Raw genomic sequence first — 25,149 nt, forward strand, 5'->3', positions numbered from 1 at the left:
CATTAACTCATTTAATCGACCGAACGGGTTACACTGCGATAACCTAAAATGCCCCTATCATTCGACTCAAAACATGGAATAAACCCTGTTTAAACAGACATGCGCATGGTACGAAACTTGTCCGAGCGATGTCTCATTTAGGCTTCGACAATGCCTAATTCCGCACGTTGCAATTACAGCTTTGTCTCAGTAACAATAGGCCATCACCACAGTTCCGTCTGGCACTGAAGGGGTTAAGCTGTCAGGCTCCATCAACAAAGTTTACATCATATGTGCGGTCAATTTTCAATGACTTCTTTTCCCACGTCGAAATAAACTATTTTATGTCTCCAAATATGCAGATCATTTTGCTTAATGAAAGATGCTTGACGTCTCCGATCCAATTAATATGCAAATGCAAGCGAGGATTTATTTGTGACATTCTGTATGGGTGAGAGAAAACAAAAAGGGCTCTTAACAGTTACACTAATTGCTGTGACTGATTGTCACATATCATCATTCACTCTGAATCTCCTAAATACCACATTTCAGATAAAATTCGCGCTTGCACTTTGTGAAGATTTATTTACAAAGGGGTCGTATAGATCAGAGCAGGCGGGATAAACAGTCCTCTGCCTGTCCCCGCTCTCTGTTTCCATCTGAATAGAACAAATGAACACTGTTTACTTGAGGAAAACTCATTCAAAATGGCTTGCTTCATATAGACGACGTAATATAGTATACATTAAATGCATGTGTGTTTCCTGTATCCTAATGGTCAATGTACTAATGCAGTTTGGCCTCTACTGGGAAAAAGCCTCAATAAGTGATGTATTTATTACTGTAAAAATAAAATCTCTAATGCAGCTTCACTATTAAAAACATTTAATGGACAGTGCAATATAATCTGCTGTTTGCATCGTCCTATAGCTTTAATGTATGAAGCAATATACAATGTAGAGTGATTGACTTAAGACATAAGACATGGCCTTTATACCAAACCAGCTGAATAAAACCGCCAGTCCACTTTTAAAGGAAGAGGACTAGGGGTGTAGCGGCATACATATTTATTCTGAATTTTTTTAAATAACGGAATTTCAGTTGCATTTTGTTGTTTAACCACTGGGTATGGGGAACTTAAAACTTCTAGCGCATCATTTGAACAAATCAATTCTTAAATCCCAAGACTGAATATTTATTCTTTGCTGTTTGAGTTTATGAATGAATAAAACTACGTTCTAAAATATGCTGGGTTGTATTTATCCATTGTTGGGTCAAATATGAATGGGTCAAATATTGGGTTAATTTTTTATTTATTAAATTGAAATTCCATTTTTTTTTTAAACCCAACTGTAGACACAATATAGTGCAACTCTCCTCCAATGACAGCAATCTGTACCTCAGATAAGATAAAAAAGTCTTTCAAATTCTACTCATTTCATTAGAAAATTACAAAAAAATTATTATATTTAGATTTTTTTTATGACGGATGTTCAATTATAAAAAAGCCAATCTGTCCTTTTTCGTTACTACTAATTACGACACAAAATAAACCTGAATGAATAACTCATGTCAGTATTTCAACTATGGAATGAGTTCAGAAAGAAAAAGCTATTAAACAATATTTTGCATATAGGTTTTATTGCTAACACTTTACAAAAAGGCTCCATTCCTTAAAGTTAGTATTTGCTAATAAGAAGAAATAATGAACAATACATTCATTACTATTCTTTGTTAATGCACAGGGCATTAACTTATGTTAACAAGCATAATGTTGGATTTTAATAATGCATTTTAAACACTGAACTACTCTGTGACTAATAAATGCTGGACAAGTACTGTTCATTCATAGTTCTTGTAAGTAAACTAACATTAACTAAAGGAACACTATTGTAAAGTTATCGACCCCTTTATTTAATTTAAATCTATTTTGCTCACTATTTTGCTAAGGAAATTAACTCTAGAGAAAAACATTTCTTTAAATAACTGCAGATATCAATACTTATATCATGTCATTTAATATGTTCATGAATGTACATTTACATAAATACGTTATGAAAAGTTATGAAAGCCACTGTGTAAATCATTATATTTCAAGAATGAAGTGAAGTAAAAAGTTCTTCCTTTATTTTTAATTTAGACACTAATATAAAAACTGACCTATGTACAATTTACAGGTGCATACCTTCTTTTTTAAATTGAGTGTAGATTATAATATATAAAGGTAAACGGCAACTGAAATGTAAAGGTTGGGCTTTGTTGTTTTTTGTAGCCTTTAACATCACAGTAATGTGCAAATAATAGGGCTCCATATAGTTTGCAGCATTAGCTGTGCTCAAAGAGATAGTTTACAGAAAAGCGCTGTTAATTTACTCACCCTCAGGCCCTCCATGATGCAGTAGTTTTTTTTTTTTTTTTTTACATTAAAACCAGGCACTTTGAGAGACAAACAAAATCATATACAGACTAAACAAAATTAATAAGTCCAAACTGGTGAGCTGGTTAATCCAGCTTACTAAAAAGAAAAAAGGGTTTAAAATAAACATGATTTTTTTTTTTTAAAGTAAAAAAAGTTTAAAAAAATACACGTCACTCAGAATTGTTTGCATACAATGTATGTCAAGATCCAGAAGTATTAATTTTGATGTGCTTGCATATGTTTAAGCTTTTGGGAGGAACTATTGTAGTAAAATGTGAATTTTAACTGAATTTGAACTTTGTACAACTAAAATCACTGTTTAATAAATAAAAAATAAAAAGCATTTTAATGTTTTGTCTTCCCTTGGCTGTACAAAAAGGTGAAATCAGAATAGCAAATAATAAGAAACGTACATAACAGCAATTTTTTGGGTACCATCGTACATCTAAGAAAACCATTCCACACTTGTGTTTGGCCAATATAAAGGAACCAATGCATTCTCAATAGCCAAGGAAAGGGTTAATATGGTAAACCAATAGATAATTTGTGTGCCTTCAATGCAAACACCCTCAAGGATTCTGCGGTGAGAGGAAAAAGTAACAAATTAGTTCAGAATGATCAATTTGCAGCTGTTTTAGCCTTGTTTTTTAAGCCAGCCTCAGTCTATAAAACTAACTAGCATGTAATTGGAAGATTGGAAATAATGGTCTTGAAAAAGACACTTTATCAATGGAGCAGCAGCGGCAGAGCTGTCAAGCTTAAGACATTGAACTGCCAGTGAAAAATGACTTAATGTCGTAAGATTGAGTATATAACACAAAAACAAATCAGATAAGAAAAGCATTTCTTATGAATGACTACCTCAATGATATTAACTAAATACAGCAAGATTAACCCTTACACAGGACTTCTTGATAAAACAGCTGATGCGTGACAGTGTGTGTGTTTGTGTGTGTGTGTGTGTGTGTGTGTGTGTACTATAAAGATAATATCTTCCAGCTCACTATGTTCTTTCTCCTCTAAAGAGGTTGGAAGAGACAAGGCAGCTATTTGAGGATGTAATCACTCGCTCCTCTCCTTGAAGCGGCCCATAATGCTCCGCTGCACACTGCTTAGCAGTTAGCGGCCGAAGCAGATTGTAAACAGATCTCTCATGAATTGCGGGTTTAGCAGTTTTGCGCATCTCCAAACAAGGTGCTTATGATAACACCATTCTCTCGCCAACAAGGGCCGACAAAAATCAGTCACTTTGCTGCAAACATGTGATTTGAGAGCCGTCAGTCAATGTGATTGACAGCATTAATCCCCCCTAGGAGCAAATAGAAGAAGAAGACAAACCTTGCCCTGATATAAAATGTTTGTTTGTAAATCCTATTAAATGGACCTCTGTCTTGCTCTGTTCAAAACAAGCTATATGCAGTTAAAAAGTGCATGTTACTCATGATATTTACCCAATCATAACTTATTTGACAATGTCCTTTCATTTTTTTTAAATCTTTAATTAAAATAAGAAAATCAAATTCATTCATTTTACTAAGAATTCTCAAAAGTAAATTTGGACTTCAGATTCCACTTTTGTAATAAATATACAGAATACTGCAATTCTCAATGTCAATGTCAATTTGATTTATGTAGCACTATTAAATACAACTAAAGGCTGATCAATGTGATGCACAAAACAAATCACGAGGAGAAACATATAAAATTATAGCTAAAACAAACAATTCTCACTGATAAAATGCCATATCAAAGAGGTAAGTTTTCAACCTAGATTTAAAAACAGACAGGGAGGAAACAGATCTAATACAGAGGGGCAGAGCATTCCACAAGGTAGGAAAAGCTACTGCAAAACACGGTCACCCCTGCATTTCAGCCTTAACTTGCATAATAGTCTCTGGTTAGATGACCTAAGAGAACGACCAGGCTGATGTTCAGTCAACAGATTTGACAGGTATGAAAGAGCCAAGACATTTAGTGATTTAAAATCCAAGAAAAGAATTTTGACCACTGCATCTGTTTTTTAAATATCAAGCCATCATCGAAGATAACACCCAGTATTTTTACCCAAGGCTTCACAGAAAAAATTGATTTACCAAGATTTACTGGTGGTGTCCTAGAAGAATTTGATGGGCTGAACGCAAATATTTCAGTTGTTCTCTCATCAAAATCTAGAACTTTCAAAGACAACCAGGCTGAGTGACTTTGCAATTTTACAGTTTACATTCCTTATAGGTATTTTTAAGAAATTACAAATGCATTTATTCCACAAGTATGAATTCAATAATTACAAATGACATTAAGATATTTATTATGGTCAAATATACATGCATTTTGCTTTATCCCTGTTCTTCCCAATTTCCTATTGATCAAATAACTTTTTTAAAAGTTTTTAAAATCTAGTAAATACTAAGCAACGGTTTCTCAAATATAAAAAAAAGTTTTATAACAACTGTATCAGAACAATATAATGATTTCATTGTTTTTAAAGATTCGTCTGAAGAAACAGACTGAAGTGATGAATTCTTCAATCTCAACAAAGTGTATTTTTAAATATATTATAATGCAAAAATAATTTTAAAATGCAGTAATATTTTACAATATTGTAAATTTTACTGTATTTTTGACCTAATAAATATAGCCTTCGTCAAAACTGCAAGTTTATCATCATTAAATATACAGTGCTCAGCATATACGAGTACACTCCCCCACAAATCTCTCATTTAAATTAATATTATTTAATAAGATGCTTTCCAATATTGCATTTCTCCATATACATTAGTTTAGTCAGTGCTGAAGTTATCTAAGAAAATAACTTAACAATAATGGTTAAAAAAATTAGTATACCAAATTTATATGTTAGGGAAAAATATTAAATACAATTTTCAAAAATAGCAAAAATCAAGAGAAACAAAAAAAACATAAAATTGTTGTGAATTTAAATGTATTATCTTTCCATTTCTAAATATGTTCTGTGACTAAAATATAATTTTAATAAATATATCTGTTTAATAAATCTGTTTTTTTTAATGCACCCACATATATTACCCATATTCACTGACAAATGGATAAAAATATTCATTTTTAAAATGGGGTGTACTCATATAGGCTGAGCACTTTATCTGCATCTTGTGACTTTATCTTCCAATTTGTCTGTATTTCCCTACAATGTCGATGAAATGTATTTCCAACACTCACAAATGTGATATTTTATATCTCTATATGTGCTTTTAGATCTCAAAATAACTGTAAAAAACAAAACTGTATCTGTTATTTTGAGGCAAAAATGGATTCCTATAGATCAATTGAACCAAAGAAACAAAGTCACCCTGCTTAGAAGCATAAGAATGGAACATTCCAGAACGTTCCGAAGCTTCCATCTCGCTTCCCGCTAATTCGTGGCCACTGGCTGTAATGAAGGCCTCATGCATTTTTACAGCAGTGTCAAGCTAAGCACTGTCATGTATAAATTAACCAGTGAGCTAAAAGCTTTGTTGTCCTGCAGGAAAATGCAAGTCATCAAGCATTAAGCACATATTAATTTTCAATGGACCAGCAATAATGGGAATGTTTTATGAACAGGAAATCACTGTGGTCTTACCCGTCAACCGGCCCGCATCAAACAAGGTGCTACAGCATGCCGTCAACCCTGTGCACTTTGGGAAAACGGGATCAAACATGGCCACTTCCGAATGCAACTTTTGGTGGTGTAACAAAACTACACATCTGGCTTTGACCCTATGTTACAGTCCTCGGAAATGGGACATTGGGACATTTGAATGATGGTCGCGACTGCCTGCGTGAGATTGAAGCAGCGCTTGTGTGAAAGCCAGATTGCTATAGCTTTTATGGCTAACTGCAGTATCCTTATAGTAGGTAGCAGGTTTTCATTCTCCGGGCTTTTATTATGCCACATATAAAAAGTGTATTAGATGCGATGATGGGCACAGGCCTGCGCATCCTTCCAGACCTCTAAAAGCTTTTTTCAAAACAAATGCGCTAGCGCGAGAAATTTTAATAACAAGTAGATCGGCCCAATTCCATTCTTTGCTAACTAATAGACTCGTGCGCATCATGAAAATGTGGAAAATCCTACAGTAAATTTGAAGCACCAGTAATCCGGTGCATTGGAGGATACTTTCCCTCCCTCTCACACGCCTCGGCCGGAGTTTATTTCACTGCAGACGGAGGTAAAAATGGCTTCTTCTTTTTTTCAAAGCAGACTCAAAGGACAGGCAAAGCATTCTAGGGCCTAAAGCTGATGCCCTGGTGGCTCGGCCAGCCACTTTTCCAAGGCCTGCTACTTGATTAAATGCATAATCCACTACTCCCCATCCCCGATGATTTAGTGTGCCTTTAAATCAGCTTGCGCACACATAAAAACCTCAAATAAAAATCACCAAGAAAAACCATTGCACTCTAACTGTTCTATTAAAATGATACCCGGCCAGGCCTTTCTTCTCCGCAATACCGTTTATTCCACATGAATGCGTATCTTCATTTTTTTTTTCCAGAGGTGTGCGTATAAAATATTTAAAGTTTAAAATGTCAGCGTTGAAACATCAAATGCAGGAGTCTCTCATTAATCACCTAGGATGTAGGCTCCCTTTTAAGGTTATAACCCTTTGAAAGAGCAAAAATTACATTTCTGACCTTGAAGATGAGACAAACTCATAAAGGTAAAATAATTCAGGCTTTAAAAGGAGAGAGATATCTGCCCGCTCAAGTTGCTGCGCTGTGAGTTTCAGGGAGACACCAAACAACTTTCATTTTCGTATTTACATCGAAGCTGTTCAGATTAATTCCAAATCAAATTGAGGAAGGAAAAAAAAGAGAAAGAAACAAAACTGTGTGAAAACATCAAAGGAAGCAACAGTGTAACTTTCAAATCCACTGGGCTCAGCTATCTGCGCTGCATAGAATGTTGCCTTTTTTCATGGACTTTTATTAAATGGTGCATGACATTTCCATTACTCAAGGAAATTAAATTCGCTAATTTTCTTACAAGCCCGGTACGTCTGCTATTTTAGGGAGGTGCGCCGAACAGAACAATTGTTTCACCACCTACACAAAGAAAGGGGATTGTGAATCTACCTTTTGAAAAGAAAAAGTGAATTAAAGCCCTAAAAGCAATTTGCTCTTTAATAAAACAAGTCTTGGTTTTGATCTTCAGCTAAACTGGCATTTGGCTAGGTATTAAGCCTGAAGCTACTTGCATTTATAAACCTAGGTGCCATGCTCGCATTATGCAATCTTCTTCCAAACTGTTTCTAATAGTAATAAAAAGAAACAAATGTAATATGTTTCAGGTGTTTTCCAGCAGCCAAAAAAAATTAAATCCATCTCCAAAAGCAGAAAAAAGGCGACTTGTTATCTACAGAAATGTGGTTTCTGTTTAATTGTGGAATTACTGCCATGTGAATATCCAAAAAGTGGTATATTAAAGGGATAGTTCAGCTAAAAATGAAATTCCTGTGATCGTTTTACTCATTTGCCACTTATTCCAAACCTGTTTAGGTTTATTTCTTCTGTTGAACACAAAAGAAGATCATCAGAATTTAGCTGAAAACTTGTAACCATTGACTTACATAGTATTTGGTTTTCTTGCTATAGAAGTCAGTGGTTACATGTTTCAAAATATCTTCTTTCATGTCAAACAGAATAAATAAACTTGTAAAGGTTTATAACCGATTGAAGGTGAGTAAACAGTGAGTAAATGTTCATTTTTGGGTGAGCTATCCTTTTAAGTCTAAAACTCTCATGATTCGGTATTTAAAAACAAACAAATTGTCTAATGTGCTGCAGATCTGCAATCCATTAACTTTAAATTGTTCCACATGTCAGAATGGAGCATCCCAGAAAACAAACATGTTAGTTTTTGGAGCCAGCGTTTTTCTAAGGAGTGAATGCGCAGACGAGTGAGTCTTGGCTGGGCCAGTGGAAGTGACAGCGTCACACTGAACCTGGCTCTTCTCCTCTGGAGATGAAAAGGCTGATTACTCTGCCTCTCTCCCGGGGAACCAGCAACATGTCTGACAACATCATTGAAAAATAGACTGCTGAGCCCCTCTGGGTCTTATAAGGGCTCACATTTAATGCAGAGGAGATTCACACTAAAAAGGAGGTGACACTACAGTCTCCACGACTGCATCAATGAATACATTAAAGACTGTAAGGAGAGCAGCTTCAGCTAATGTTCGGTTTTTCAGGTTTGGTCTGTCTGATAATGCAGGACCATAAACTAATTTAGTTTGGAATGATTAACCCAACAGCATTTGACCTGAACTGACCTCAACAGCTCAACACAAGACTGGCTCAACCAACAGTACTGGAGAGAGTTATCAGGAAACCTGTCTGAAAACAGTCAGCTTTGCATGAGTGCATGGCAATCCATCTGATAGTTAAACGTTTCTGTAAGATTATTTAACTTTCAGTGTGATTAGTTATAAATTATGTTTTCTTCATGATAATGTTGTAACAATTTTGTTTTACGGCGACACAGTGGCACAGTAGGTAGTGCTGTCGCCTCACAGAAAGAAAGTCACTGGTTTGAGCCTCAACTAGGTCAGTTGGCGTTTTTGTGTGGAGTTTGTATGTTCTCCCCCGTTCGCGTGGGTTTTCTCCGGGTGCTCCGGTTTCCCCCACAGTAGTGTATGAGTGTGAATAGGTGTGGATGGGTGTTTCCCAGAGATAGATTGCAGCTGTAAGGGCATCCGCTGCATAAAACATATGTTGGCGATTCATTCCGCTGTGACGACCCCAAATTAATAAAGGGACTAAGCCGAAAAGAAAATGAATGAATGAATGAATAATTGAATGAATAATTGAATGTATGAATGTATGAATGAATGAATAATTGAATGAATGAATGAATGAATGAATGAATGAATGACATTTTGTTTAACCAAATATCTGTTGGGAGGTAAGTGCATCAGTTTGAAGGTACAATATGGTATTATGGTAATTGCTACAATATTTATGGGCACATATTTGTATAAGAAAAAGTTGTATATAAGATATTTTAAAACAATTTATGCACAATGTTGCAGATGTAGGAAAATGACAATTTATAAATAAAATCAATAAAAAATATTATCAAATGAAAGAATAATAAAATATTTGGATTACACAATAAACATTGTATGTATGAATACTGGATTTTATTGTATGCATTACATGGCCTGTAAAATATTGTGATCTATGAGAACATATTTAAAAATTTATTAAAATAAAACTATTTGAAAAAAGCAGACATAACAATGACTTTGGACAATTTTAAAAATACATATAAAAAACGAATTTTTAATTAATTTTTATTAATTAATTAATATTTTATATTATTTACTTTTATTATTTGATGATAATGATGATGATGATGATTAATATTATTATTATTATTATTATTATTATTATTATTATTATAAAAATAATAATACAAATAATAAATTAAACAATACATAATTGTTATACAATTACAAAAAGCATATTAAATAATAAATCTAACCTTGCCTAAGCCTTGGTCTTGAATGCATTTTCCTCAGATCCAAAAGGCTGGTTAATATAAATATAAATGGAAAAAGAGCATTGCTGCTTTCAATTAGTCCAAGCATCATGAAAAATTAAGACGAATAAGTTCTTTGCTCAGCAAAGAAAGGTCGACAACATCATGAAGGAAGCCACATAAAATGTATCTGCCGAGAAAAAGAGAATAATTGGTGCCGTATGAATCTTTATCCAGAGGGGCGTCATTATTAAACTTAGACACGCATTTCAATTCAGCAGTCATATCAGGGAGAACAAGGAACAAGACAAGATCAAGAAATCCTAATTATAATTACAAAATTACATAGGGTGCAACAAGGGTGCCTAGTCTAATGGTAATAATTAGAGACATAAAATTTTAATAGGAAATATGGCATTGTGTGGGTTTTGAGGCTTACACCACTTTAAGGCCCAATGGCATATGCATGTGTGCGCGTGTATGTGTGTGTGTGGTTGAATGTTCAATGATGAGCGCTGTGATTAAGAAGGTTCACTTTACACTACTAGCCCTTTAAAGGAGCTCAGCCTGTATCACTGCCCAGAAAGAAAAAAAAAATCCCCATCCTGCACCCAAACCGCCACACGTGCCCTTTTCCTGTCTCTCTTTATTACCCCGCCACGATCCTCTTAAGCAGACCTCTTCCCCAGCGCAATACCATATGTTTTCAGTTAAGCCTAATTTCTTTTTCTCTTCATTTAAGACATGGACTGGCTTAGCCAGAAGCATTACGCGGCCCACTCTTCCACTCATTCATTTTCTTCTTGCTTTTTCTGTTATTTTCTTGGCCCTGTCTCTTTAAGAACTCCAAAGCTCCATGTTGAAATTAATTTACAGCCACAACAAAACCAGCGCAGGATTTTAAGATCATTGTAAGTAATTTTAAGTTAATTCGCTCCAGATTTCTACATTAACCTTTCTAGCAGAGTTCAGAGCACGACTGAGCCAGGGTCAGTGTTGATGTAAAAACAGGTCATTCATGGGGGATTTTCAGATCTTGTTGTTTTGCAGTCCGCTGGAATGCTCTAGAAAATGCTCAAATAGATGTTTACAAAAGTAAATACATTTTTTTTTTTCGATGAGTAATGCAATTAAACTTTTTTAATGTTGTCAGCCAGCGGCAGCATTTTTTGATCATTTTTACAAAGCTTTCATGCCCCCGGAATGTTTTGTACATTTTGAAAATAAACAGATAAATAAACAAAAATAAAAACAAGAGGAAAACTATTTTAGTCAAAGACTACATCCAGATCAATCCAGAACAATGATCAAAACACTGACTGACTAAAATGAGCACATCAACACTCCCAAAACTTGCACAGTCACATACCTCTTTGTGGTTTTAACATTTTACTTGGTAACGTTGGGCAATTTGGATTTATATGCTGGTAAATCTTTGATGATCACGTTAGCTTACATGTGCAGAAGCAATGCTTCAATCACTTGTTTATTCTTCTGCTTGGCTTGTTTTTGGGTCCAGAAGTCCCTGCACTAAAGCATAAGTAACGAGTCTTTATTAATTGCTAATCTGCCCCATAATCAAAATTAGTTTTTAATGTGCCATATAATGAATGTCTGGATATACTTAGGCTTAGGGCACTTGGCAATGACATACTTTGAGCCTCAAACATTAGTTTCTGTATTCTCATGTAAAACCAGTGAGCAGAATATCCCGGTGAAAAACAGACCAGAGCAAACTGTGACACTCCATGCAGAATCATTAATATGCACAGCCACAACAGCATTTGATTGGCCACAACGTTTCCTAGCGAGATTACAACAATCTTCATTTACCCCACGCGTTTTATGACTGTAGCACAGTAATTAGATCATTTCAACCTAAGTGCGACTTTTATTTTGAAAACTGGACAGACAGAATGTTAGCTGAACAGAAAGCAAAACTAAAAAGATGGATCTTTTAACGTGTGTATTGTGAACATATGGGTATGTTTGTAATGAGAAAACAAACCCATGTGAACCTGAACCTGCCTGCGTTGTCATATGGTTGAACCCACAAAATACAATTCAAAACACATTTCTATCAATACTTTTTGTCAGGTATAATTATAATTTAGCCTACAATTTATTCACAACACATATCGCAGAAGCAATAATGGAGAAGCAGATTCCTAATGCAAACCTTTTGACATGAAAGAGTTGAAACAATTGGACAAGGCATCTACTCAGTTCAAATACTTTTTGACAAAAGAAAGTATGGGTGAAGCAGTGGCGCAGTAGGTAGTGCTGTCGCCTCACAGCAAGAAGGTCGCTGGTTCGAGCCTCGGCTGGCTCAGTTGGCGTTTCTGTGTGGAGTTTGCATATTCTCCCTGCATTCACGTGGGTTTCCTCCAGGTGCTTCGCACAGTCCACAGTCCAAAGTCCTCAGTTGTCTATAGTGTTTGGGTTACACTTTACAATAAGGTTCATTAGGTAATATTAATTAATGCATTTACTAACATGAACAAACAATAAACAATTCATCTATCTACTGTATTTGTTCATGTTAGTTAACGTTAGTTAATGAAAATACAGTAGTTCATTGTTAGTTCATGTTAACTCATGGTGCATTAACTAATGTTAACAAGCATGCACTCGGATGTTATTAATGCATTAGTAAATGTTCATATATGATTAATAAAGATGTGTTGTTCATGATTAGTTCATGTTAGTAAATGCATTAACTAATGAACCTTATTGTAAAGTTTTACCAGTGTTTGAGTGTGAATGAGTTTGTGTGGATGTTTCCCAGAGATGGGTTGCGCTGGAAGGCCATCCGCTGCGTAAAAACGTGCTGGATAAGTTGGCGGTTCATTCGACCCTGCATTAATAAAGGGACTAAGCCGAAAAGAAAATGAAATAAATGAAAAGAAAGTATGATTATTTTGCACATGTATGATGTCAGAGTACATCACGCTGTGTGAGCATCAGAGACATGAGACTAGAGCAGCATGATAGCAGAGCTCATTAATATCCATGACCCTTCCATATAAGGTCAAAACTGAGCTTTCATTTTAGGGCCAATTTCTAGGGGTATAAATGAACTTGTATAAATGTTTCTGGAGGTTTTCCCAAGCCACATATCTTCTATGTAGATATCAGAGAAAATAATTATGTAACTAAATAACTTAGAATATAATGTATCAATGCACTCTATGGCACCTTATAAAATAAAAAGTCAGTGCTGTTTTACTGTTTCTGGTGTTTATTTTGTGGAAAATCTGCAGCAAATTTATATTCCTACAATAATTTAAGGTACACATCTCACTATTAATAAACCATTAACTATAAATTTTGCATCAAACTCCAAATTTTCTTTTTATTAATAAAAATAAAGCAAGTAGTTAGGTTTAAGTATTGAGTGTCGAAAAAGATCATGCAGGATATGTACAAATTAACAGCCAATATCTTAATAACAGGAAGGACTGTAATAAGACACTAGTTAGTAGTGAGAATTGCTAATTAAAATAAAGTCCAACCAAATTATTTGAACATATTTTTTAATGTTTTTCAAAGAAGTTAGCAGAGGCTTTTTATTTCTCGATTCTTTTTTTTTTTTTTTTTTTTTTTTTGGTCATATGGCCTGGGTAGCTTAATAAGCAATAATTTGAGGAGCATGGTGATGGAATTGTTCACATTGAAATGTCCCTGTTAGGTGTCACACCTGGGTCTGAGGTCCCCGGAGAAACGTCTATGCTGACAAACATCTTCCTATGACAGATTTTAGTCCCTGTTTAAGATATGCCACTCTCTGCATTTCCATGTTGCACAGCCCCTCCTGTGCTGAGACCGATGCTAATTGCATGTTTTTCTGCACTTCCCTGAGGTGCCACAGAAAAACATCAACACCACAAATCACACTGTAGTGTATGAGACTTGGCACTAATGTACTAATTGTTATACCGTATTCCTTACTTATGGAACGGCACGTTATAGAATGCACTAAATGTCTGTCAAAATACCCAAGACGGGGAAACTTGTATTGGATTCAATAATAAAGGACTGACTCAATTCTTCAATACAGCTCTTTTACTCTTTCTTTTACTCCAGTCTAATTTAAGAATACTCTAGGTACAGTACGTCAGGGTTTCTTTTTGGAAGGGAGGGATCAATGAATCAATAGAACACACTTGGAGGTCAGAAACAATTGTGCTGCTGTAACTGACCTTGTATAAAGGTCTTGTGCATATTGTTGATCTATCTTGATTGCAAGCAAAGCAAACTCCACATTTAAGCAAGCAAACAAACAAACAAACAAATGCACAGCTCTATGACAACTTAAATTATGGACCTGAGGAAGAATTTCAAATTAATATCGCAAAATAAACAGACCACTCAATTAACAAACAAAATCGGCAAATAAGTGGACGGCTCTGTGGGACTATAATTTTTAATACAATTTATCAAACGGCAGATTCTGGGGCAAAATAATGACTAATTAAACAAATAAAGACACAGCTCTTTGGGACTCTAGGCCGAAATGCAGAACCTGAACTAGCAACTGCATGTTTTTTTTTTTATCAGTATCTAAAAATCTAACATTGAGATATTTAATTTTTTTGCAATTATATATTGTGATATTAATACAATTTCAGCAGATGGCTTAAATAGCTTTATTTCATGGTTTCTGCCGGTTTCACAAAGTCAAATTTAAGACTTATTGAGACCTTTTTAAGACCATTATGAGATAAAATTTCAGACTTATACAGGACTATTTTAGTATATATTATATTATATTATATTATATTATATTATATTATATTATATTATATTATATTATATTATATTATATTATATTATATTAAGTTATTTCTTTGCCACAAGTTTTAAATAAATTGTCAAAACAAGCAAAAGCTAGTTGTATGCATACACACTTCACATACACATCTTTAAAAACTATAATAAACTAAAAGTACACACAACAGTCTGTCCAGCTCGTAGTCCTCACCATATATGGACTATAAATACACAGAGAACTTTTAAACAAATATTATTGTAAGAATGATAAATCAAACCAAATTGTTAAATAGCGTTATGAATGGAGTTTTGAGATGTTATATTGAGATAGACTGTGGGTGACCGGATGCATGTTGGCCAGATGGAGAAGCTTTTTATGGACAAAGGAAAATTAAGACCCGTTTTCAATTATTTAAAACCCACAAGTCAAAATTTCTGTGAATTTAAGACTTTTTAAGCCCTAAAATTTAGTTTTTAAAATGTAAGACATTTTAAGATATTTGAAGACCCTGCGGACACCCTGTATTTGGAATGAAATCATTCATTTAGATCAGGGGTACCCAAACTTTTCCCTTATAAAAGGCCAAAAATTAAATATCATTGAGAGCCATGGACCAAAGGTAAATATACCAAGCTATACAACATTAAAGGTGCCATAGGTAGTTTCCATATTTATTTAAAAAGATTTAAAAGTAAATAGAAAACATAGTTTTAAACCATGTTAACCTTTAAAATAATAACTTACTGCAATAAAAACAAACAGTCACATTTATAAAACATTGGAGTTCAATGATGACCACACTAGTCAAGCAGAATCTCCCTGTGCCTTGATTTGTCCTCTATCCATCAGGTGACAATATGTAAATTTAAACTAAATCGAACTAATTTACACCGTTTAATTGAAACATTTAATTTAGTTAGCTTTTAACAGTAAAGCAAACAAACAAAATGTTACATTAGATTTGAAATGACAATCTCTAAACCATCCCCATGACCCATCAGTCTCCCTCTCTTCTCAGATGGGATGGCGGGCTAAATCAAAGGTTACTATATATACTTGAATATTGAATTGAATTGAACAATATATTGTACAGCCCCAATGCCTGATTTCTTTAGTCCAATGGATTGTCCAATAATGTCATCAAATCGTGCTCATTTTTGTCAACCTATGAACTAAAAATCACATGACTTTTTCATTTACATGCAGGAATTAACTCCCATAGTAATTTAAGTATCTTTTTCTCATGCAAAATAAAAAGTTTATCCTACTCAGTTGAGGAAATACATGTTTTAATGCGTATTTTCAAAATTTATGCACATCTTTGTATTTCAATTATGCTTTTTGTTTACATAATATTCCAAAAAGGGCATAAAAATAGCTGAATATACACAAATAAATAAATCATGCTAAACATTTCACACTAAAAGACCTCAGTTTAGTCTATGCTTAACTTCTCTTTGAGCGGCTCAATTTTGGAGTATCATCAATTGCTGTAGCTAACGAGATTCTCTGTGAAGACCGAAGTCTGTAAAACCTGCTTTGGTGGTAATCTACGAAAACAGGAGATAAGCCCACCACACAGTTCATGTAATAAAGCTCACATCAAACACAAACAGACATCTGTCTGAACATCCCCACCCAAAACAGGCCCTGCTCAAATCATCAGACAGACCACAGAAGACAGGTGCCTTTCAGAAAACGGAAGAGCCTCATTTCCATGGTTTTCTGCTTAAAAAAAAACTGCTTTCTTGTGGTTTTTGGCGGATTCACCGTAGACTCTCTGGTGGACTATTAATGTAGTTGTATTCATTTAAAAGAGAGGCTTGTAATGAATAACTCACTCGAGAGACAGATTGGATGCTGGCGTGTAAATGGCTGCAACAGCAAGTACGCCATCAGATTCATAGTTTAAACACAAATGATCCAAAGACGGGATCGATTGAGGCATGCTAAAACCCCTACAAAATCATTACAGGCTTTAGGGTAGCAAGGAAAGCTGAGGTCCACGAATTAAGCTGTAAATTGTTAAATATCAGAAAAGGTGAGCTCTTCTTTCCAGCATAATTACTGCTGCCAATCCAGTGTGATTTTATAATTCCAAAATCCTGACACTTCACAAAGACACTATAATTGCCTTGCGCTGGCCTTTCGCTCGCCGCAAAGGTCCATTAATTAATTTTTCTGGGGATCTGTCCTGAAACGTATTTTCTGCTTATGAAACTCGTAGCTCGTAGGGAGATGTGGAATTTTCCATGAAAATACAAAAAAACTGCCAGTCTTAGCAGTGGAGCGCCGCTAGTGCTTTCTGCTGGCTTTGAGAGGGGCCCAAGAATAACCCTGTGATTTGGTGCTAAATACACATTGGACATGCAAGAATTCAAAACATGAGGCAGTAGATCTACACATCAGTCGTCTGAAACAGAAACTTCTCTTCACTTCAGTGCTCAGATTTAAAGACGGACAACAATCACTTACAGCAGCATTCACAAACACTATAGTTAATAATCTACGTTTAATGTAAACCCTATGGTTTATATGGAACAGAATACACCACACTGCATAAATGCTTTTCTTAGTTTGAGTGTGTCTTGTTTCTAGTCCAAATATCTACAAATTCTTAAATTGAGAAGCATTTTCTGGACAAGCAAAACATGTTGTCTTGTTTTAAGAAATAATATGCAAAATTAAGTGAGCTTTTTCCGTAAAACAAGCAAAATAATCTGGAGTGACGTATGGAATACTGTACTGCTCCAAGCTGCTACTCATTTAAATTGAAATAATATTCGTTTAAGACCACTTTTTAATCATTTCACACATTAATTTTATATATCACAGACAAAAAATATTTTAACAATTTATACTGTAAAAAATGAATCACTTTCTAGCCATCAGATATTATTATTACATGGCTTTGTAATTTGTAATAATTTGTTGAGTCTCTCTTTACAGTTTGATATAGAGCTTGGACCTAGAAGCCACTTCATGAGATGTCACGCTTAACAAGCAGATGCGGTAAGCAAAGTAATCTTATGTCAAAAGGAAAAAGAAGATTATTTTGCTTGATTTAAGATTTTTTGTAAATTTGGACTAGAAACAAGACAACAAATCTAAGTAAGTCCTTTAAAAACAATTTAAAAAAAACTTTTGTTCAGTAAAAAAAGCTACAAAATTCTAAAAATATGGACAAGTACAGTTTCAGCAATAACTGGTAATAATAAGCGTCTTGAGCAATAAATCTGCATATTTAAAACATTTAAAGAATCATGTGATCAAAGATATAATGTTTTCCCTTATTTATTACATTGATCAAGTGTTTACTATATGAAAAAATTGGTTTTACTATTTTTGCATAATCAGGATTGCACTTAGGTTTCACACAGTTTATAAGTGACAAACTTCGCGGTGCACTTTTAAAATTAAGTTATGTGAATATTGACAGCATTAGAAGCTGTACACATGACAACATTTTCAGCAGCAATTGTTGTGTCGGTGTAAAAGAACACAAGTTTTTAAAAAGTTTGATGTCTTGCAAGCATAGTTGGTGTTTAAGAGAGTGTAGAATAAAGGCAAATGTAAACTAACACACACCAATGGTCCAAATGCATGGTAGTGTTGTTGTTACTCAAGTGTTTCCTAAGGGGCCGATTACAAAAATGGTTCCAAATCCACGAGGCACATTGCAATGCCTTTCTGTTGACAAAAAAAATAAATAAGTGCAGAGCGCTTTTTATGTCACTGGGCAACAACTGAATCAGTGGTGTATTGTGCGCGAGTGTATAAGTGACAAAGTTATTAAAAGTATTAGGTTATTAGTTATTAAGTATTATAAGTTATTAAGTATAACAATTATAACAAAATCACTTGCGCGAGTGTGCGAGTGATATTGTTATAATTGTAATACTTAAGAATATTGTGATATTAAAGATTTGTAAAGTCATACATCTCTGGATAACTTGAAACAGCAACCACTAGTCTCTCTCCCCCATCTTTGAAAAGTGTCAGTACTCGTCTTTACAACACAAACACTGCTGGCACCTCAGCGGAAACCCCGCCTCATTTGATGGGAGAATGAAAGAGATGCGACAGACGTAAACACGATTTTTTCTGCTCAGAGTTGACTTTTTTCAACTGCAAGGCGCAGCAGGCGGTTAAAATGCAAGGTGCGCAGGACGTTTGTGGCCGTTAGTAAGCTATTCAAAACATGCACCTCTCAAAGCGAAAAAGCACGTTAGGTATGACTGACCCCTAACACTTCATCAGCAAACTGTGGATTTACTTCAAATTACAAGCAAAAGCGTACACACACAGTATAATAAAATACACTGTACATAGACACCAGTGCCGAGCAGCTAAATGCTGGCCTGGCATGCGTAAATGCATAATTTTGGGCTGTTTTCGGATATGTGTGAATGCAGTTTGTATCAAAAATGTCATGTAGACAAGAAACCTTTTCAAAATGCAAACATTTGACTACTTTGTTTAAACATAGCCTGTGTGTATGTATCGTTTTTGCCTTCTTCGGTAGTTGTTTTTTTTTTTACTAATTTCACCTCCTATGTTTTTTTTTACTGTAAAACAAGGGTATACTTTGTAATTACTTATCCGTGCCTTGCAAATATTAGAAATATGATCATTCAGAAAATAAAACCAGTGAGTTAAAAAATAATGGTAAAACTTTGTTATATTGAGAAACACGTATATTTCTGCACACAACAATTTAGGATTGAGAGTGTGCAAAGTGAGCAACTGAAGAAAAAAAGTAAAGAAGGACACTTCACACACGAGAGAGCAGTTTGTCCACATTATTTGCCATAAAACGGTTCCAACGAGGACAACACTTCAACAGAGCGTCCCAAGAAACTCCCTCTGAAATTTGACTTGTTGGCTGTGAAGAGATGTTCATCAAATAACAACGGCAATAATGTCAAAGACAGTCACATAAAACACAACTCAAGAAGATCCAAAAAATCCCTGTAGAACACCCAAAGCTCGGGGCTTAAAAACTCGCTCGTGACTTCTTATCTTTATTCACTGCTGAGTGGGAAAATGAAGAAAACGTATTCGAGCGTCTGCCTGCGTTTTCTGATCGAGCTCCAATTACGAGCTGAAACAATTGGATTTTTGAGGATGCATGCACGTCGAGTTTTCAGAGCATTAGATGGATTTTACAAAGCACCCCTAGAAAAGCATTTCATTAAGTCCCTCTTTCTTCCTTCTATTTTTTTATTATTGTTTTTATATGCGTTTCATATAAAGCTGTGCGATGTATAAATATCAGAGAATTAAAGCAAACGCCGAAGCAGGAAGAGCGATGAGATGAAGGGGAAAAGGAAGGGTTGAAATGGCATCCTCTCTAAACTTAATGAAACAGCATCCTTTAATTTTTTTTAAGTAATTATAATAAAGATGGAAAAACATAATAAAGGCCTCCCAGCCCCCACCTGCTAACAGTAATTATAATAGACTCAACAATAAATGGTAAAGCAGCACAGAGCTGCATCTTGGGAATTCTCTGGGGTCTGTGGATTAGCTTGAAAAGCCTGAATGATTAAAATACACTAATTAAAATTTTGTGTTCCTTGGTAACTCGTCTTCCTGGGCCCCTTGCGCTGGTAAAATGGGAATAAATGTGACAAAAGCAAATACTGCTTCAGACTCCAGTAAGTAAACAAGTATAATCCAGTTTTCATAGGTGTGTTTCCATTACATATTTCACAAAAACTAGCGTCCTACAAACGCACATTAAGTCTCGAAGGAATCGTTCTGAAAACTCTATCATCATTTATTCAATATCCTCATGCACTCTGACTTACTTTCTTCTTTTACTGAATATATAAAAGGTTTTTAAAAATGTCAAAGCTGCTCTTTTTTTTAAACAGGAACATTATTAAAGCAGGGTGTTTGGTAGACAACACAAATTCAGTGTGAAAGACTTATACAGACCTTGTTTGTTATACTATTATAGTCTTTTAGGAACTTTAATGTTCCAGTTCCCATTCACTTTGTGAGGAAAAGAGAAGCTTGGACATTCTGCCAAACGTCTTCTTTGTAGATTCACAGATGAATTAACAAAACAATCAATTCAAATGGGTCCCATGCAGTTCCCTCATGTTGTCCCAACACAAATCTATTAAGGCAACTTAAGCGATTTTACAAATTGATATGGATTGAATATAAAAGTCTCCCCCTAAAAACTTTTTGTGCTGTTTCAACTCATTTTAAATAACTCAACTTATTATTAACAAGCTGAAAGAGCGGATTTATTTTTTTTTTTAGTCACTGTCATTTTGCTAGATACAGAAATGCTGGGGGAAAAAACAAATATAATAAAGGTGTATTGAAAAAGTGATTAGTTTACTATTACTTAAAAAAGTGATTAAGTCAACTTAACCTATCTAAGTAACAATGGGTTTAATTAGATTATTTCTGAGAAGTCAACTTGTTGCTTTTAAGTCAATTGGTTTACCCTCTTAAAGTAACGAATCACTTTTTACAGTGTAGGCTCTTCATGTTTAAATGAACTGTTTCTTTAATGAACACAAATCAGTCTCTTTAAATATTTATTTTATTCTAAATTTATTTCTCATCATTGACAGTTTGAAGAGTAAAAAAAATGTCTTAAACTTTAATGAACGGAAAATAAAATATTTTGTTGTTGTTATTTTTTACAGTATAACAACAACAGACGTTATGAGAAACAATTTGCAATTTAAATGTTTAAACTTCCTAAAAATTAATACATTTTGGTAATTACATTAGGGTTGATGCAGTATTTTCAGTTTTTATTATTATTAATATATATAATTTTCTCTTTTACTAATGAAAATAGTTTCAAATTTTTCTAAATTAAAAAAAAAAAAGTATCGCGGATGAGCCCCCATTAAATGTTACGACCCTTGATAGAAATATGTCTAGCAATTAAAAATGGAGTAACATTGAGAGGACCAAAAATAATAAGCTGAAGCTAAGATAGCAAGAGAAACACAGGACAAGAAATTAGCACCGCAAAAGATTTACTGCTTCCAAAACCAGGTATTTACAAATATATACGAAACAAAATCTGTGCCTCAGAGCAACACCCCAGCATTACCAATCTGCTTGATCCATTCATAAAAACATATTTGAGGTAAATCGTTCATTAAGGCTAAAAAAGATTTAAATATTCAGGTAACCTTGTCCTCACTCAATAACAGTGCCCAAATTCTAACATTAAAACTACACTGAAAAAGGATCCTAACTAAAGTGAAACCCCTGCTAAATCTCAGGAGTAAAGTGCAGCAGGAGTCCTTTGCAGACTTTGACGCATATGGAGAAAACGTCAGGCATAAAGAACAACAGCATCTGATCAAAGAGCAAAGCGTAGCAGCAGTAATTATGCTGTAGCCACTTCATTGAAACAAAAGCAGATCTGTCTCTCAGCACCGGGCTTCAGTAGTGAATATACGGCATGAGATCGCCAACGCTGGAAATCTAACGTGTCACCGGTGCGCTGAGGAACATGCTTTTAAAAGGGCCGCGGTTTTTCGAGGGGGGTCCTGGGAGGCCAGCGCCTCTTTCCTTTCGCAATGCGCTGTCTCTGTGAATGATGGTAATCGCTTGTTTGCTGTCAGCAGGAACAATGGAGCAGGAGAAGATGTCTTTAACCCCCCCTCGCAATCCCAGCTCACTTTGAGACACGGATACAGAGAGTCAATCCCTTGGTAAAATCACATGGAATCAAACAGAACAGAAATATCAAGGGTGTTAAGTACATGCCGGGTTACTCCTGACAGCTGTGTTCGATGCTTCGGGAGATTCAGCGAAAGAGCTTGTAAAGAGAATATGTTCTTGTGATCAGGTTAAAGCGCCGCTAGAGGATGTGTAAACACAGGTTTAATAGGAAAACGTGCAAAAACCAATATGGTGTTTATCCTTTACTAAAACATTGTTAACTTTGGTTTAGCTGGATAAACAATGCTGACGGAGCTCGTTGGGAATGCGGAGTAAAGAGAGGAAAACCAAAGCTAATTATGAGGTTAGGAAAAGTAGAGTTGGTCTGGCGGTTGGTTCTGGGCCAGCAGAGGATTTGAATCAAACTACAACTGTGTCTAGTTTAGACACTTTTTAAATTAAGTATTGTTTTTTTTTATTATTATTATTTAAAAATACAATAATTATTTAAATTTATAATTAATAATAATAATAATTATTATTATTATTAAATATATAAATGTATATTTAATATCCATTTGTTAGCATATGAGTTAACTAAAAATTTCAACTGCAATAGTGAAAAATCAAATGATAACTTATAATATTCCAAAAGTCTCATTATAAAAAATGTAGCACTACGTTTCTGGAGATCAAGAATTATGTAGCCAGAAGTATGTATATTAGAATTTCATCTTTACAACGTACGCTACAGGGCAGTTTGATGCTGACTGCTTATCTCTGTATGGACGGCTTTCCTGCTGTTAGCAGTTTGTCCTGTAGTTCACCATGTATGTCAGTGGACTTGATATGCAAAAATGAGCTGACCACATTGACGGGGTTTAAGTCCGACAAAGAACGGTTCCAGTAAGCAGGTTAGGCAAAAACAGATGCTAAAAAATACAATAAACAAGTAAATAACAGGGTGAGAATGTGGTAAAATCTAAAAACGTAGTAAAAATCAGATGAGGGCTTTTCTTGTTCTGGATTGCTTTTGAAAACACTATTGGTTGGGTTTAGGGGTCAGTCAATCAGTCATTCAGTCAGTCAGTCAGTCAGTCGACAGTGGCCTCTGGTGAATTTACGTGAGAAGAGCAGGCACAAATTGCACTCACAAGAAAAATTTGAGATCTCAAAAAAGCATACACAGCAACACCTAGTGAATTCGTGAAAACAAAAACTGCAAAAGAATGTAGCTCCTGCAACTTATTTGGCACTCTCCAAAAACGTATGTAGCGATACATTTACATTTAGTCATTTAGCAGATGCTTTTATCCAAAGAGACTTACAAATACGTTTTCAGAATGAGCCTGGGTTGTAATATTCTGTTTACTGAATCTGCAAATTCTTGAAGATGCAATATAATAACTTTATACATATTAATTTTTATATTAAAAGTTAAAAATAAAAAAGAATATATATATATATATATATATATATATATATATATATATATATATATATATATATATATATATATATATATATATATAATAGTATTTTTATACTATGGTATCCAAACGTATCTGTTCAGAATGTATTATTTATTAAACCTTAACCTAAACAAAACAACAATGAATAATTATGAATAGCCAATTTAATAATTTATTAAATATTAATATATTCTCTAGCAAATGTATTGCTAATTTTGAATTTTAGTTAATGCATTAACTAATGGCACATTGAAAAGTGACAAAGCATCAAATGATTTCATTTTAGTCCAATAAAAGTTAAATCAATCTTCACATTTGTGTAGATTAAAGACATGATGTCCCAAATTTTCCATCAAGTGTAACATAAACTTCTATATACTAAGAAAAATAGCAGACTTTTTTTTGACTTCCACTATATAAAACAATAATGTTCACACCACATATTTATAATTTATTTGTATTTATTTAGATTTGTTTATAACTATTGATACATTTTAAGATTTTTGGTAAATCATGGTCAAACTGTTTGATATGCATCATTATAATTATTTTTAAATAAATATAGCATAGGGCATGATTAAAAAAGCAGGTATGACATAAATAAAAAGAAAATTGACTGCACATTTTCATGGTTTCAGGACAAATTTAGTAAATAAATAAATAAATAAATAAATAAATAAAAAAGACTGCTGTTTAAGAATCTATTTTGGGAACTGACAAAAAAAAAAGCTGCTTACAAATTGAATTACCATTTCATTTAACCCGAGCTTCTAACAACCAATGGCCTGGTATTTGGTCTCTATGGAGCAGCGAGTGATGGAGGAGGGTTAGAGGCTGCAGGCATGAGTGGGCACAGGAGACGGGCCAGACTGGCACGAGACTCCTGCCCGTTTACTCCTCACCAGCAGGCAAGCTCCACACGAGGAGTGCTGGTGGCCTCCGTCTTCAGAGCAAATTAGATCCACTTCATTAAAATATTCCAGCCAGGAACAAAAGGATGAGGGTGGAGGAGTGAGATGTGCCTGATACGCACACAGACCAGCGACATCCACAGCATCTGACAAACAGACTGCCTCATTTGGATAAAAAAGGGAAACTTAATCAGATATAGATGTAAAGTCAACAAATTGGATTGTACACGCAGTGCAGGGTGGAAAAAAAAGGTATATTTGTTGTACCACGTCCATTTTCTATTTGTGCTCTTTAAAAAGCTTGCGCTTACAAAAGGACTTTTGCTGCTTGTTTAAGCTACGTATTTAAAAATGAGTTGAAACAACACAATTCTTAAGGTTTTTTTTGACACTTAATTGTTTTTTGTTTAATTTACTTAAATTTGTAAAAAACTTGTAAGTGAACT

At 34.5% G+C, this 25,149-nt stretch overlaps 1 protein-coding gene across 26 annotated transcripts in view; it reads right to left on the reverse strand.

Annotated features, from left to right (window-relative positions):
• Positions 1 to 25,149, reverse strand: part of casz1 (castor zinc finger 1) — a 333,881-nt gene that overhangs the window by 174,499 nt on the left and 134,233 nt on the right. The gene's annotated exons all lie outside the window — the stretch shown is intronic.

This window comes from Danio rerio, chromosome 23, assembly GCF_052040795.2.
Source record: "Danio rerio strain M-AB ecotype USA chromosome 23, GRCz13ab, whole genome shotgun sequence".
In the NCBI taxonomy this organism is placed as follows: Eukaryota; Metazoa; Chordata; class Actinopteri; order Cypriniformes; family Danionidae; genus Danio; species Danio rerio.